This window comes from Eptatretus burgeri, chromosome 14 (genome assembly GCF_056783735.1).
Source record: "Eptatretus burgeri isolate ZD-2024b chromosome 14, Ebu_testis_v1, whole genome shotgun sequence".
Taxonomy (NCBI): Eukaryota; Metazoa; Chordata; class Myxini; order Myxiniformes; family Myxinidae; genus Eptatretus; species Eptatretus burgeri.
Window position 1 is genome coordinate 20,340,752 of NC_140974.1, and position 16,055 is coordinate 20,356,806.

At 42.1% G+C, this 16,055-nt stretch overlaps 1 protein-coding gene across 3 annotated transcripts in view; it reads right to left on the reverse strand.

The window, feature by feature from the left end:
• LOC147012750 (phosphatidylinositol polyphosphate 5-phosphatase type IV-like) overlaps positions 1-16,055 on the reverse strand; it is a 74,051-nt gene that overhangs the window by 51,005 nt on the left and 6,991 nt on the right. The window lies entirely within an intron of this gene.

Consider the following 16,055-nt stretch of genomic DNA (forward strand, 5'->3'; position numbering starts at 1 on the left):
GTTCAAGATTAACTTTAACAAATGAGTGATGCACAGATAACATGTGGCATCTGTGGCTGGAGTAAAACGTTTCAAGATAACATTTACAGCATTTCTCTCAGGCCTTGCAAATGCACCTGAGACCACAGACTTGATTAGAACGCTCAGGCGGCCTTAGTCACATTTTGAGCTGGCTAGTCGAGGTCGTGGTCTGAGGGGCAATGCAAGGCCTAAGGGATTGAGTGGCACGCCCGACAGGCCTTAAGCACAGTTCGACAAAGTTATATAATTTAACCGCAAGTTGATTTTGTATCTTGAATTCTCCCATTCCCGAGGATGTGTTTGTCCAAATCTAGATCTGCTGTAATTGATATTATTCATTTGAAGGCATTTCAAAAAAACTTACATCACACACAAGCAGTCTTGTGCAGCAATGAAATACAGTGACAAATTATGCATTTAAAGACATATCCTAAGTTATAAAAAATATGGGTTTTTAGCTGCGAGACGCGTAGCAAACGTGGCTCTAAGAGAGCTCCGCATTGTTCTTGTTGTTGTTGTTGTTCTTGTTCTTCTGGTGAAGACAAAACCTTTAGGACTCGGCTCTTTTATATACAGGATCCGGATCTCCTTAAATACTAAACACCTGTACACATCCTCGCATTGAGGGTTACTTTTGAGAGGGTCTATCTCAAGTTTTAAATATATTCGGACATTTGCTTTAAAGTTTCGAAAAGTTCACATTACTATTTAAAGATTATTCCATTTAATGTGTTGTAATTTCGTAAATACACGATTTTTTCGTCATGAACGAGAGCCTCCATGACTGGTCTCGCTATTGGCTCCATCAAGGCACGTGACGAAATATCGGAAGTTGTTGTTGTTATTTATATATTTATCTTTTTTTTAATTAGCGGCGTCGCGTTGCGAACGCTGGCTCTAAGAGAGCTCCGCGTTGTTGTTCTTCTTCTTCTGGTGAAGACAAAACCTTTATGACGCGGCTCTTGGAGACATTTGTCCTTGTGAGCTGCGTCTCGCTTGCGAGATGTGGCTCTAAGAGAGCTCGGCGTTGTGCTTCTTCTTGTTGTTGTTGTTCTTCTTCTTCTTCTTCTTCTTCTTCCTCTTCTTCTTCTTCTTCTTCCTCTTCTTCTTCTTCTTCTTCCTCTTGTGAAGACAAAACCTTGACGACTCGGCTCTTTTATATACAGGATCCGCATCTCCTTAAATACTAAACACCTGTATACATCCTCGTATTGAGGGTTCCTTTTGAGAGCGTCTATCATGAATTTTTAAATATATTCAGACATTTGCTTTAAAGTTTCGAAAAGTTCGTGTTACTATTTATAGATTATTCCATTTAATGTATTGTAATTTCGTAAATACACGATTTATTTCGTAAATACACTATATATCGTAAATACGTAAATACACTATGACGGGTCTCACTATTGGCTTAATCAAGGCACGTGACGAAATATCGGAAGTTGTTGTTTTTTTTGTTGTTTTTTTCTTCTTCTTCTTCCTCTTCTTGTTCTTGTTCTTCTTCTTCTGGTGAAGACAAAACCTTAAGGATGCAGCTCTTGTACACATTTGTCCTTGTTTTATTTATAAGGGGGTCATACTCAGTGGCTTGTGTGAAAGGGGCCACCTCGACAAATACCCTGGCGAGGCTCTGCCTTTTTAAATGGCCAGACTTGTTATTCTTGTGCCACTGGACACCTAACATCAAAACTATATAATGCAGATTACAATGATGATTTCCAAGGCTCATTCGAAGGATGATTATTCTAAAATATAATGCTTTTCCCATGCACTTAATTTCATAGCTGGATCCATTACATGGAAAGTTAAATCCAAACAAGAAAACATTCCACGGAGTTGTTCTTCCGCTCCATGAACAGTAAAAAATAGACTACGAAGCTCCCTTGCAACTGTCCATGATGTATTGCTGTGGAGCCGGGCATCAGTGGTGAGCACGACCGCTAAATGGAGCTCCACTGAACACCCGGAATCGAGATCGTACCTTCGCGATAACTCCGAAGGTACGGGTCCCTTACAGGACCGTGAATCGTCAATAATTCAACCGCGTGGGACAGGGTTATGTGGCAAACTTCCAAATACCTAGAGGCCCACGTGGCGAGCTACCGATGAATTCACACCCTCGACGGAGCTCGAACGGGACGAGCCATTACCGTGCTCGACCTGTGCGTAACCTGAGTGGATGGTTACCGAGGTCCCGTCGGTCCAAATGCACAACCACGGCAGCAACGGCCTTTTTAATCCACCAACACGCACCGTGCTAAACCAATGAAGAAAACACAGAAACGAGCTGATACATTTAACAGGGGGTTTATTTATAATGGGGGGGGGGACACACAAGGGGCAGAGTTAAACCGACCAAAATAAATGCAAGTATGTACAAGGCACTTAAACAATTCTACTTGAAGATGGGCCCATAGACACACACAGGCACACACAAATACACAAAATAAGTGATGGCCGCGGTCTTTATTGAAGGTTCCCAGCTCGAGGGAAGATGAGCTGGGAACCAGAACGATCTCAGACCTTCCCGCCTCGTGTGGTCTGCGACGTCCTAGATCGGCGGGACTTGAACCCGCAACTCGATGCCGCTGCAAGCACCGGGTACGGAGGGCAGCGTCGGGCCCCCGCACGCTCCTCCGGCATGCGATGAGACCAGAGCCAGTGACAAGGCAAGACCAGACAACGAGACCTTCACGTTCCAGCCAGAATGCCCCGAACAATTGAACTGGCCAACGCTCCTGCCACGAGCACACCGTCTCTCTCAACGCTGGTCCAGACAACCACTTCTTCCTCTTCAGGAGGGAGGGGCTTCTTTTCCTGGCCACTCGCCTCCTCATTGGTCGGACCTATCGCGTGATTTCCTGGCCTTCCTCCATTGGACAGGCCCACGGTATGCGGGAAAACTCCCACCCTTCTGGGCGGAGTCCCGATCGGAGGCGGTTGTGGCTCCGCCCACCTTCTCACCTCTGGCCACGTGTGTAATAGCGATCGTGTTGAGTTGGAAACGTGGGCGGGCGAGACACCCGCTCCTTGCCGATTGGCTAAAGAGGGACGCCATGCCTATGTTAGACTCCGCCCACATGCTTGCTGGCGAGCGCGAGAAGAGCTCAGACAATGCCGTGAGCAGAGTGTTGTCGTTGGCGTTGGTGATGTAAAAATCCGGGCTATAAAAGAATCCGTAGCGCACACATGTAATTCCCATTAGACAGAAGGGGATGGATTCTAACTGTACACATACTTATCGACATATCTAACCTTGGGACCTGAATGTTGAGTGCAGTAAGCTTCCAGATTCGTAACAGTATGATGAATCTTCATCCCGCCAACATTTTCCTGTACGCACACTAATTATTGGTGAGTTTTATGCCACTCTATTGCATTGGGGTGACACACACGATCAGCAGGTGGAGCTCTGACCTTGAATTCTGGGGATTGTTGCTTGAAACCGAGTTCTGTGCATATCCTGGCAGAGCAATGCTCCTCATACATTTGGTATGCCAAGCAGAATATGAATCACTAAAGGAATCTCATTTATATCGTCGTAGGCACTACTTGTCACTGAATATCTACATTGAGATACATCTCAAAAACATAATTTGAACACAGGAACAGAGCTTAAATGCTTAAGCATTAAGCAACAGGGGATTAAGCATAAAGAACAGAGTTCAAATGCTGCCGGATGAAACATCATGAAATATTCACAAGAAAATGTTTAACATTTTTAATGCAATAGTTACAATTGTGTAGTTCTGCAGGCTAGCAGAATAGCTTTCAGCAGATGGGGCTGCAGCTCGTACCCCACAAAAGATGCTGCCAATGAAATTCTCAACAAATTTTCTCCGTCAGTTGAGAATGAAACAATAGATCTGAGACTGCGATGCTGGCTCAGCAGAAAAGAAGGTGGTTTCAATCTCTCTGCTCAGCTTTGGAGGATTAGCAATGGTGCAGAAACCCGTTCCTTAGCCTAGCCCCCACCATCCTATCCACCGTCACAGCAAGCACTTGGTGCCTACATGCATTGTACAGGCTATTCTTCAATGGAGACTTTTGCTGATTGGGACTCTGCGCTTGGATCCGCCCCGCCTTGCGAGGCTCAGAAGGTAGACATTGATGAAGAGGGTAAAACACCGCAGCAGGACATTTTTCACTCGAGATAAGATTGAGCCACCAGGACCCAGTGCATATTTCACAGACGGTGGCATGAAGTGGAGCACTTATTTGGTATGATGGGCAGCTGAAATGGATGTTTAGCTTGGAGGGGTTTCATAAAAGTTATAATAGTGATGTTTTTTAGGAAATAAAAATGGTATGGTACTCAATTTCTCATCAGTAAGAAAAAAAAAGAAGAAGGTATAAACAACTCCGAACCAATTTCTGGGAATGATGTTCAGGAATGTGTCGTATCTTCCAAATACAAATTCAAACAATTATTGTTGCAATGTCTTTCAAAAAGCCAGGAAGTTAATTGTTTAATAAGGAACACACAATTTAATAGCACATACACTGAATAAGAAAGTTCCGAGACACACATATTAAAGGATAGAAAATCCACACTTGCAGTGGATTGCTTCGTGTTTAGAAAGTCAATGATCATATATATATATATATATATATATATATATATATATATATATATATATATATATATATATATATATATATATATATATATATATATATATACACTAGTAGTAATGCCCGTTGCTCGGGCTAGCAATAAAGCCCGGTGTTGCCCGGGCTTTCTTGCAAATTTCCTGAATAGCTGTTAGCGGTTAGGGGTTCGCAGTTAGGGTTAGCGGTTAGGGTTAGGGTTAGCGATTAGGGTTAGGGTTAGCTACCCTAACACTAACCCAAACCCTAACCCTAACCCTAACAGCTTGGCGTAGCGGAGGTAAACAGCGCCCGGGGCAAAGTGGAAATTTGCGTCCCCCGTAGGCCTTAAACTTGAGTGGATTTGAATGGAAAATCCCATAAGGGATATCGATTTATCAATTTTTTCGAATACCGGAAGTGTTATGGAAAAAATTTATAGCCAATGACCTAAGTTGGACCAAAAGCCATAATCGTACCGAATTTGAATGGAATCCATTGGAGTTTGTGAAAATGCATCAAAACGAATTTTGAGGGGCCTCTTAAGGAAGACAATAATATCATTAGTATAATGTGCCAAATCTTATTTCATTTCATGCAGTAACAAAAATCTGATGGTGGAACAAAGAAAGGGGCGTGCCGAAATATTAATATAGATATCGGTATCACTCGCCTATGGTCTTCATTAAATGAGAATATTGATTTCTCACTATAAAAGGGGCAAAAAAGTTGTGCAAATTTTTCAAAATAACATGAATGTGCTATAGCTACATTGTTGTAGTAAGGATTACATATACATTGGTGAAGTAGGGATTAAATAAGGTGTAGTCGTGTTACAGTTTTGGAAAACCCCAGGGAGATACAACTAACACATAAGGGTTCCCTCATATAGTTATATCTGCAGCAATTTTGTATAGCTAAATTATCCCTACCCAGCCCGCCCCCACCCCCACCCCCTTGTGTTCGTGGAAGGTAAAGATGTGGTGTGAATGTAGTTAACCTCCGCCATCGAAGATCGGAGGTTACTGTTTTCACCCCTTTCTGTTTGTTTGTTACTTACGAAATCTAAAGATTTCGTAAGTATACTGATGACTTCCGTTTCTGTTTGTTTGTTACCTACGAAATCTAAAGATTTCCGAAGTATAGTGATGACTTCCGTTTCTGTTTGTTTGTTTGTTAGTTTGTTACTTACCAAATCTAAAGATTTCGTAAGTATATTGATGACTTCCGTTTCTGTTTGTTTGTTTGTAGGCACGATAACTCGAGAACGGAAGAAGCTACCAATGTCAAATTACACCACGTGATTCAGGAGGGTGATGGCTAGTGCTGATTAGATTTTGGTCAAAATCGGTCAAAGGTCAAGGTCACAGTGAGGCCAAACATCCAAAAAATGATAACTCGAGAACGGAAAAGCTACCAATGTCAAATTACACCACGTGATTCAGGAGGGTGATGCTAGTGCTGATGAGATTTTGGTCAAAATCAGTCAACAGTCAAGGTCACAGTGAGGTCAAACATTCGATTTTTGATGGTTTGCTACAGAATCATCGTAGAAACTTCTGGTCTGCGTCGCTACCTTCTCTCGATTAGACAAGGTCAGAGGTCAAGTTAACGATTTCGTAAGTACCAGTCCATGACTGCTTATTTGTGTGTTTGTTTGTTTGTAGGCACGATAACTCAAGAACAGAAGAAGCTACCAATGGCAAATTACATCACGTGATTCAGGAGGGTGATGGCTAGTGCTGATTAGATTTTGGTCAAAATCGGTCAAAGGTCAAGGTCACAGTGAGGTCAAACATCCAAAAAAAAATTATAACTCGAGAATGGAAGAAGCTACCAATGTCAAATTATATCTCGTGATTCAGGAGGGTGATGGCTAGCGCTGATTAGATTTTGGTCAAAATCGGTCAAAGGTCAAGGTCACAGTGAGGTCAAACATCAAAAAAAATTATAACTCGATAACGGAAGAAGCTACCAATGTCAAATTACACCACGTGATTCAGGAGGGTGATGGCTAGCGCTGATTAGATTTTGGTCAAAATCGGTCAAAGGTCAAGGTCACAGTGAGGTCAAACATAATTCCGTAAATTCATGTGGAGAAATGGAGTATTTTTGCTTCGCTCGACGTTAGGAGTTCGTTTTAACTTCGATTTTAATTTTGTCTTCGGTTTTTGTGATCGCTTAGGACGCTTAAAACTCGGTTGTCGAAATTCTGGTAAAAATCGGATGTTTTGGAGACATTTTAAGATTGTATAAAAAATATTTCACTCAAGTGTTACAGATCGTCACGTGATGCAGTGCGCTCGAGCAGACTCGTCGTTGAGTCACGTTGAGGTTTTGCGTGTGCGCGCTGACGGTGTTTTCGATAAAGATGGTGTTTAAAAGTCATTTTTTTTATCCCAATAAAGGTTATTGTCGCATGCCTGACTCGCTGAGCCATCGGATTATGTAAAGATTGTTGGTGGATGGCCGAATATTAGGGTTTTGTGACTGATAAAATAATTGCGTGGAGAAATGGAGATTTTTGCTTCGGTCGACGTTACGATTTTTGATGGTTTGGTAAAGATTCATCGTATAAACTTCTGGTTTGCGTCGCTACCTTCTCTCGAGACAGCTTTTATTAGAAAAGGTCAGAGGTCAAGTTGACGATTTCGTAAGTACCAGTCTATGACTGCTTGTTTGTTTGTTACTTACGAAATCTAAAGATTTCGTAAGTATATTGATGCCTTCCGTTTGTTTGTTTGTTTGTTTGTTTGTTGGCACGATAACTCGAGAACGGAAGAATATACCAATGTCAAATTACATCACGTGATTCAGGAGGGTGATGGCTAGTGCTGATTAGATTTTGGTCGAAATCGGTCAAAGGTCAAGTTCACAGTGAGGTCAAATATTCAATTTTTGATGGTTTGGTACAGATAACTCGAGAATGGAAGAAGCTACCAATGTCAAATTACACCACGTGATTCAGGAGGGTGATGGCTAGTGCTGATTAGATTTTGGTCGAAATCGGTCAAAGGTAAGGTTACAGTGAGGTCAAACATCCAAAACATTCGATTTTTGATGGTTTGGTGCAGAATCATCGTAGAAACTTCTGGTTTGCGTCGCTACCTTCTCTCGAGACAGCTTTTATTAGACAAGGTCAGAGGTCAAGTTGACGATTTCGTAAGTACCAGTCTATGACTGCTTGTTTGTTTGTTACTTACGAAATCTAAAGATTTCGGAAGTATATTGATGCCTTCCGTTTCTGTTTGTTTGTTTGTTTGTTTGTTTGTAGGCACGATAACTTGAGAACGGAAGAAGCTACCAATGTCAAATTACACCACCTGATTCAGGAGGGTGATGGCTAGTGCTGATTAGATTTTGGTCAAAATCGGTCAAAGGTCAAGGTCACAGTGAGGTCAAATATTCGATTTTTGATGGTTTGGTACAGATAACTCGAGAACGGAAGAAGCCACCAATGTCAAATTACACCACGTGGTTCAGGAGGGTGATGGCTTGTGCTGATTAGATTTTGGTCAAAATCGGTCAAAGGTCAAGGTCACAGTGAGGTCAAATATCCAAAAAATGATAACTCGAGAACAGAAGAAGCTACCAAGGTCAAATTACACCACGTGATTCACGAGGTTGATGGCTAGCACTTATTAGATTTTGGTCAAAATCGGTCAAAGGTCAAGGTCACAGTGAGGTCAAACATCCAAAACATTCGATTTTTGATGGTTTGGTACAGATTCATCGTAGAAACTTCTGGTTTGCGTCGCTACCTTCTCTCGAGACAGCTTTTATTAGACAAGGTCAGAGGTCCAGTTGACGATTTCGTAAGTACCAGTCTATGACTGCTTGTTTGTTTGTTTGTTTGTGGGCACGATAACTCGAGAACAGAAGAAGCTACCAATGTCAAATTACACCACGTGATTCAGGAGGGTGATGGCTCGTGCTGATTAGATTTTGGTCAAAATCGGTCAACGGTCAAGATTACAATGAGGTCAAACATTCGATTTTTGATGGTTTGCTACAGAATCATCGTCAAAACTTCTGGGTTGCGTCGCTACCTTCTCGAGAGACAGCTTTTATTAGACAAGGTCAGAGGTCAAGTTGACGATTTCGTAAGTACCAGTCTATGACTGCTTGTTTGTGTGTTTGTGTATTTGTTTGTTTGTTTGTTTGTAGGCATGATAACTCAAGAACAGAAGAAGCTACCAATGTCAAATTTCACCACGTGATTCAGGAGGGTGATGGCTTGCGCTGATTAGATTTTGGTCAAAATCGGTCAAAGGTCAAGGTCACAGTGAGGTCAAACATCAAAAAAAAAAATTATAACTCGAGAACGGAAGAAGCTCCCAATGTCAAATTACACCACGTGATTCAGGAGGGTGATGGCTCGCGCTGATTAGATTTTGGTCAAAATCGGTCAAAGGTCAAGGTCACAGTGAGGTCAAACATAATCTGTAAATTCATGTGGAGAAATGGAGTATTTTTGCTTCGCTCGATGTTACGAGTTCGTTTTAACTTCGATTTTAATTTTGTCTTCGGTTTTTGCGATCACTTAGGACGCTTAAAACTCGGTTGTCAAAATTCTGGTAAAAATCGGATGTTTTGGAGACGTTTTAAGATTGTATAAAAAATATTTCACTCGCGCGTCACGGGTCGTCACGTGATGCAGTGCGCTCGAGCAGATGCGTCGTTGAGTCAAGTTAAGGTTTTCCGTGTGCGCGCTGATGGTGTTTTCGATAAAGATGGTGTTTAAAAGTCATTTTTTTTTTATCCCAATAAAGGTTATCGTCACATGCCTGACTCGCTGAGCCGTCGGATTATGTAAAGATTGTTGGTGGATGGCCGAATCTTACGGTTTTGTGACTGATAAAATAATATAAAATAACACTGAACAACAAATTTCAAAAAAAAATTTTTTACTGGAGATGTGTAAAGTGATTAAGACTAATTTGGGTACGCTGATTTAAAAAATCATAACCGTTTTGCTGCATCACGTCAGGATTTTCAGGAACAGAAATATTCCCATTGCCTAGAAGTCAGGATTTCAATGAAATTTACATATGTCTTTAACATGTCTATTTCGTACAATTGTTGTTAACTTGTGTTATATTTCTTTCTTTCAGATAAAGATGAGTAGGCGTTCCTGTACCAATCATCCTGACAACTTCTGTTATGTCTGTGGTCGGTATACCAAAAAAGATCAACAGCGAAGTATATCTACAGCAGTGAAAATGAAGGCCGCCTACTTTCACTACTTCGGGTGTAAGGTGGTTGGACCAAGAACAGAGCTGGGCACCACACATCTGCTGCACAAGCTGTCACACAACCTTGACTCAGTGTTTGGTGGGCAAGCGCGCGAGCATGCCATTTGCGGTGCCCATGATATGGCGTGAGCCGCAGAATCATCATGATGATTGTTATTTCTGCTGCACAAGCATCGCCGGCTTCAACAAGAAGAATAAAGGTCACATCAAGTACGCTGACTGCGTCTCTGCTCATAAACCTGTGCCTCATGATGACGAGAACCCCGTTCCAACACCTCCAGCTGATCAGAACATAGCTGTAAGCAGTGGTGAAGAGGATGGTGATGATGAACCTTTTGAACCCGACACTCAAGAATCACACCTTCTGAACCAGGGAGACTTAAATGATCTTGTAAGAGATCTCTCGCTGTCAAAGGCGAAGGCAGAGCTGCTTGGATCAAGGCTGCAGCAGTGAAATCTACTTGAACCTAACACCAAGATATCCTTGTTCAGAGCACGTCACAGAGACATGGCTGAGTTCTTTGAGATGGAAGACACGATGACATTCTGCAATGACATCAACGGTCTGTTGAAAGAACTTGGGTGTGATCACGATCCTGCAGACTGGCGCCTCTTCATCGACTCGGGGAAGAACAGCTTGAAGGCTGTTTTGCTCCACAATGGCAACGAGAAACCATCAGTCCCACTGGCTCACGCGTTCGGCATGACAGAGACCTATGAGACTATGCGGCAGCTGCTTGATTCCATCAAGTACAATGACTTCAACTGGCACATCTGCGGAGACTTGAAAGTGGTGGCGCTGTTGTTAGGGCTGCAGTCAGGCTACACGAAATACATGTGCTTCCTTTGTCTCTGGGATAGCAGAGACGACAAGAATCACTGGACGAAGAAAGATTGGGAAGAGCGAAAAGAGCATGTACCTGGTCGACACAACGTGAAGCATGTCGCCCTTGTCGACCCAGCCAAGGTTTTCCTTCCACCACTCCACATAAAGCTCGGCTTGATGAAAAGTTTTGTACGGGCAATGGATCTGAATGGGCGTGGGTTTTATACCTCAAGGAAAAGTTTGGCAACACCTTGTCGGAGGCCAAGATCAAGGCTGGTGTCTTTGTTGGACCGCAAATCCGACAGATTATGAAGGACGAAACTTTTCCGACAACTCTAAACCCCAAAGAGCTGGCAGCGTGGAGGAGCTTCAAAGCTGTGACGGACAACTTCTTGGGGAACGAGCGCGCGGACAACTATGAAGAAATAGTGCAGCAGCTGCTGGAGTCCTTCAGGAAACTTGGCTCCAGGATGTCCCTGAAAATCCATTTCCGACACCAGCACCTGAACTTCTTCCCTGACAACTTGGGAGCAGTCTCGGACGAGCACGGCGAGCGATTCCACCAAGAGATTTCACTCATGGAGACGCGTTACCAAGGGCGGCACAACCCGAACATGATGGGCGATTTCTGCTGGTTCCTGAATCGTGAAACTGACACAGAGCAGCACAAATGCAAAGCCAAATGCCTAAAGCATTTTTAATTACATTCTAGTGGAGTTTTTCTGTAATTTCTATAATTTTGAAGCATTCATGATGAAATAAATGAATAAATGAATTTTTGTAAATTTCATTGAAATCCTGACTTCTAGGCAATGGGAATATTTCTGTTACTGAAAACCCTGACGTGATACAGCAAAACGGTTATGATTTTTGAAATCAACGTACCCAAATTAGTCTAAATCACTTTACACATCTCCAGTAAAAAATTTTTGTTGTTCAGTGTAATTGCGTGGAGAAATGGAGATTTTTGCTTCAGTCGACGTTACGATTTTTGATGGTTTGGTGCAGATTCATCATATAAACTTCTGGTTTGCGTCGCTACCTTCTCTCGAGACAGCTTTTATTAGAAAAGGCCAGAGGTCAAGTTGACAATTTCGTAAGTACCAGTCTATGACTGCTTGTTTGTTTGTTACTTACGAAATCTAAAGATTTCGTAAGTATATTGACGACTTCTGTTTCTGTTTCTTTGTTTGTAGGCACGATAACTCGAGAACGGAAGAAGCTACCAATGTCAAATTACACCACTTGATTCAGGAGGGTGATGGCAAGTGCGGATTAGATTTTGGTCGAAATCGGTCAAAGGTCAACGTCACAGTGAGGTCAAATATCCGATTTTGGATGGTTTGGTAGAGATAACTCGAGAACGGAAGAAGGTACCAATGTCAAATTCCACCACATGATTCAGGAGGGTGGTGGCGAGCGCCGATTATATTTTGGTCAAAATCGGTCAAAGATCAAGGTCACAGTGAGGTCAAACATCCAAAACATTCTATTTTTGATGGTTTGGTACAGAATCATCGGAGAAACTTCTAGTTTGCGTCGCTACCTTCTCGAGAGACAGCTTTTATTAGACAACGTCAGAGGTCAAGTTGACGATTTCGTTAGTACCAGTCGATGACTGTTTGTTTGTTTGTTTGTTTGTTTGTAGGCACGATAACTCGAGAACGGAATAAGCTACCAATGTCAAATTACACCACGTGATTCAGGAGGGTGATGGCTAGCGCTGATTAGATTTTGGTCAAAATCGGTCAAAGGTCAAGGTCACAGTGAGGTCAAACATAATTCCGTAAATTCATGTGGAGAAATGGAGTATTTTTGCTTCGCTCGACGTTCCGAGTTCGTTTTAACTTCGATTTTAATTTTGTCTTCGGTTTTTGTGATCGCTTACGACTCTTAAAACTCGGTTGTCGAAATTCTGGTAAAAATCGGATGTTTTGGAGACATTTTAAGATTGTATAAAAAATATTTCACTCAAGTGTCACGGATCGTCACGTGATGCAGTGCGCTCGAGCAGACTCGTCGTTGAGTCACGTTGAGGTTTTGCGTGTGCGCGCTGACAGTGTTTTCGATAAAGATGGTGTTTAAAAGTCATTTTTTATCCCAATAAAGGTTATCGTCGCATGCCTGACTCGCTGAGCCATCGGATTATGTAAAGATTGTTGGTGGATGGCCGAATATTAAGGTTTTGTGACTGATAAAATAATTGCGTGGAGAAATGGAGATTTTTGCTTCGGTCGACGTTACGATTTTTGCTGGTTTGGTACAGATTCATCGTATAAACTTCTGGTTTGCGTCGCTACCTTCTCTCAAGACAGCTTTTATCAGAAAAGGTCAGAGGTCAAGTTGACGATTTCGTAAGTACCAGTCTATGACTGCTTGTTTGTTTGTTACTTACGAAATCTAAAGATTTCGTCAGTATATTGATGCCTTCCGTTTCTGTTTGTTTGTTTGTTTGTTTGGAGGCACGATAACTCGAGAACGGAAGAATATACCAATGTCAAATTACACCACGTGATTCAGGAGGGTGATGGCTAGTGCTGATTAGATTTTGGTCGAAATCGGTCAAAGGTCAAGTTCACAGTGAGGTCAAATATTCAATTTTTGATGGTTTGGTACAGATAACTCAAGAATGGAAGAAGCTACCAATGTCAAATTACACCACGTGATTCAGGAGGGTGATGGCTAGTGCTGATTAGATTTTGGTCGAAATCGGTCAAAGGTAAGGTTACAGTGAGGTCAAACATCCAAAACATTCGATTTTTGATGGTTTGGTGCAGAATCATCGTAGAAACTTCTGGTTTGCGTCGCTACCTTCTCTCGAGACAGCTTTTATTAAACAAGGTCAGAGGTCAAGTTGACGATTTCGTAAGTACCAGTCTATGACAGCTTGTTTGTTTGTTTGTTTGTAGGCACGATAACTTGAGAACGGAAGAAGCTACCAATGTCAAATTACAGCACGTGATTCAGGAGGGTGATGGCTAGTGCTGATTAGATTTTGGTCAAAATCGGTCAAAGGTCAAGGTCACAGTGAGGTCAACTATTCGATTTTTGATGGTTTGGTACAGATAACTCGAGAACGGAAGAAGCCACCAATGTCAAATTACACCACGTGATTCAGGAGGTGATGGCTTGTGCTGATTAGATTTTGGTCAAAATTGGTCAAAGGTCAAGGTCACAGTGAGGTCAAATATCCAAAAAATGATAACTCGAGAACAGAAGAAGCTACCAAGGTCAAATTACACCACGTGATTCACGAGGTTGATGGCTAGCACTTCTTAGATTTTGGTCAAAATCGGTCAAAGGTCAAGGTCACAGTGAGGTCAAACATCCAAAACATTCGATTTTTGATGGTTTGGTACAGATTCATCGTAGAAACTTCTGGTTTGCGTCGCTACCTTCTCTCGAGACAGCTTTTATTAGGCAAGGTCAGAGGTCCAGTTGACGATTTCGTAAGTACCAGTCTATGACTGCTTGTTTGTTTGTTTGTTTGTTTGTAGGCACGATAACTCGAGAACGGAAGAAGCTACCAATGTCAAATTGCACCACGTGATTCAGGAGGGTGATGGCTCGTGCTGATTAGATTTTGGTCAAAATCGGTCAACGGTCAAGATCACAGTGAGGTCAAACATTCGATTTTTGATGGTTTGCTACAGAATCATCGTCGAAACTTCTGGGTTGCGTCGCTACCTTCTCGAGAGACAGCTTTTATAAGACAAGGTCAGAGGTCAAGTTGACGATTTCGTAAGTACCAGTCTATGACTGCTTGTTTGTGTGTTTGTTTGTTTGTTTGTAGGCATGATAACTCAAGAACAGAATAAGCTACCAATGTCAAATTTCACCACGTGATTCAGGAGGGTGATGGCTTGCGCTGATTAGATTTTGGTCAAAATCGGTCAAAGGTCAAGGTCACAGTGAGGTCAAACATCAAAAAAAAATTATAACTCGAGAACGGAAGAAGCTCCCAATGTCAAATTACACCACGTGATTCAGGAGGGTGATGGCTCGCGCTGATTAGATTTTGGTCAAAATCGGTCAAAGGTCAAGGTCACAGTGAGGTCAAACATAATCTGTAAATTCATGTGGAGAAATGGAGTATTTTTGCTTCGCTCGATGTTACGAGTTCGTTTTAACTTCGATTTTAATTTTGTCTTCGGTTTTTGCGATCACTTAGGACGCTTAAAACTCGGTTGTCAAAATTCTGGTAAAAATCGGATGTTTTGGAGACGTTTTAAGATTGTATAAAAAATATTTCACTCGCGCGTCACTGGTCGTCACGTGATGCAGTGCGCTCGAGCAGATGCGTCGTTCAGTCACGTTAAGGTTTTCCGTGTGCGCGCTGATGGTGTTTTCGATAAAGATGGTGTTTAAAAGTCATTTTTTATCCCAATAAAGGTTATCGTCACATGCCTGACTCGCTGAGCCGTCGGATTATGTAAAGATTGTTGGTGGATGGCCGAATATTACGGTTTTGTGACTGATAAAAAATTTGATAATTGCGTGGAGAAATGGAGATTTTTGCTTCAGTCGACGTTACGATTTTTGATGGTTTGGTGCAGATTCATCGTATAAACTTCTGGTTTGCGTCGCTACCTTCTCTCGAGACAGCTTTTATTAGAAAAGGCCAGAGGTCAAGTTGACGATTTCGTAAGTACCAGTCTATGACTGCTTGTTTGTTTGTTTGTTTGTGAACAGTGTTATGGAAAAACTCCTCGACGGATTTCGACGAACCTTGGTGGGGGGATTAGGTATGGTCCAAGGATCATGCCACTTGATTTTGGACTTGGTCCAAAATCCAATATGGCCGCTATGGCGGCCATTTTGAAAAATATTTGAATTTTTTTTTTTTGCATTTCTACATGTTTTAAGTGATTTCCACCCCCCCGTTATCGAGTTATCTGTACCAAACCATCAAAAATCTAATGTTTGACCTCACTGTGACCTTAACCTTTGACCGATTTTGACCAAAATCTAATCAGCCCAAGCTATCACCCTCCTGAATCACGTGGTGTAATTTGACATTGGTAGCTTCTTCCGTTCTCGAGTTATCGTGCCTACAAACAAACAAACAAACAAACAGAAACGGAAGTCATCAATATACTTACGAAATCTTTAGATTTCGTAAGTAACAAACAAGCAGTCTTCGACTGGTACTTACGAAATCGTCAACTTGACCTCTGACCTTGTCTAATAAAAGCCGTCTCTCGAGAAGGTAGCGATGCAAACCAGAAGTTTCTGCGATGATTCTGTATCAAACCATCAAAAATCGTAACGTCGACCGAAGCAAAAATCTCCATTTCTCCACGCAATTATATTATACCTTAACGTAACTCAACGACGCGTCTGCTCGAGCGCACTGCATCACG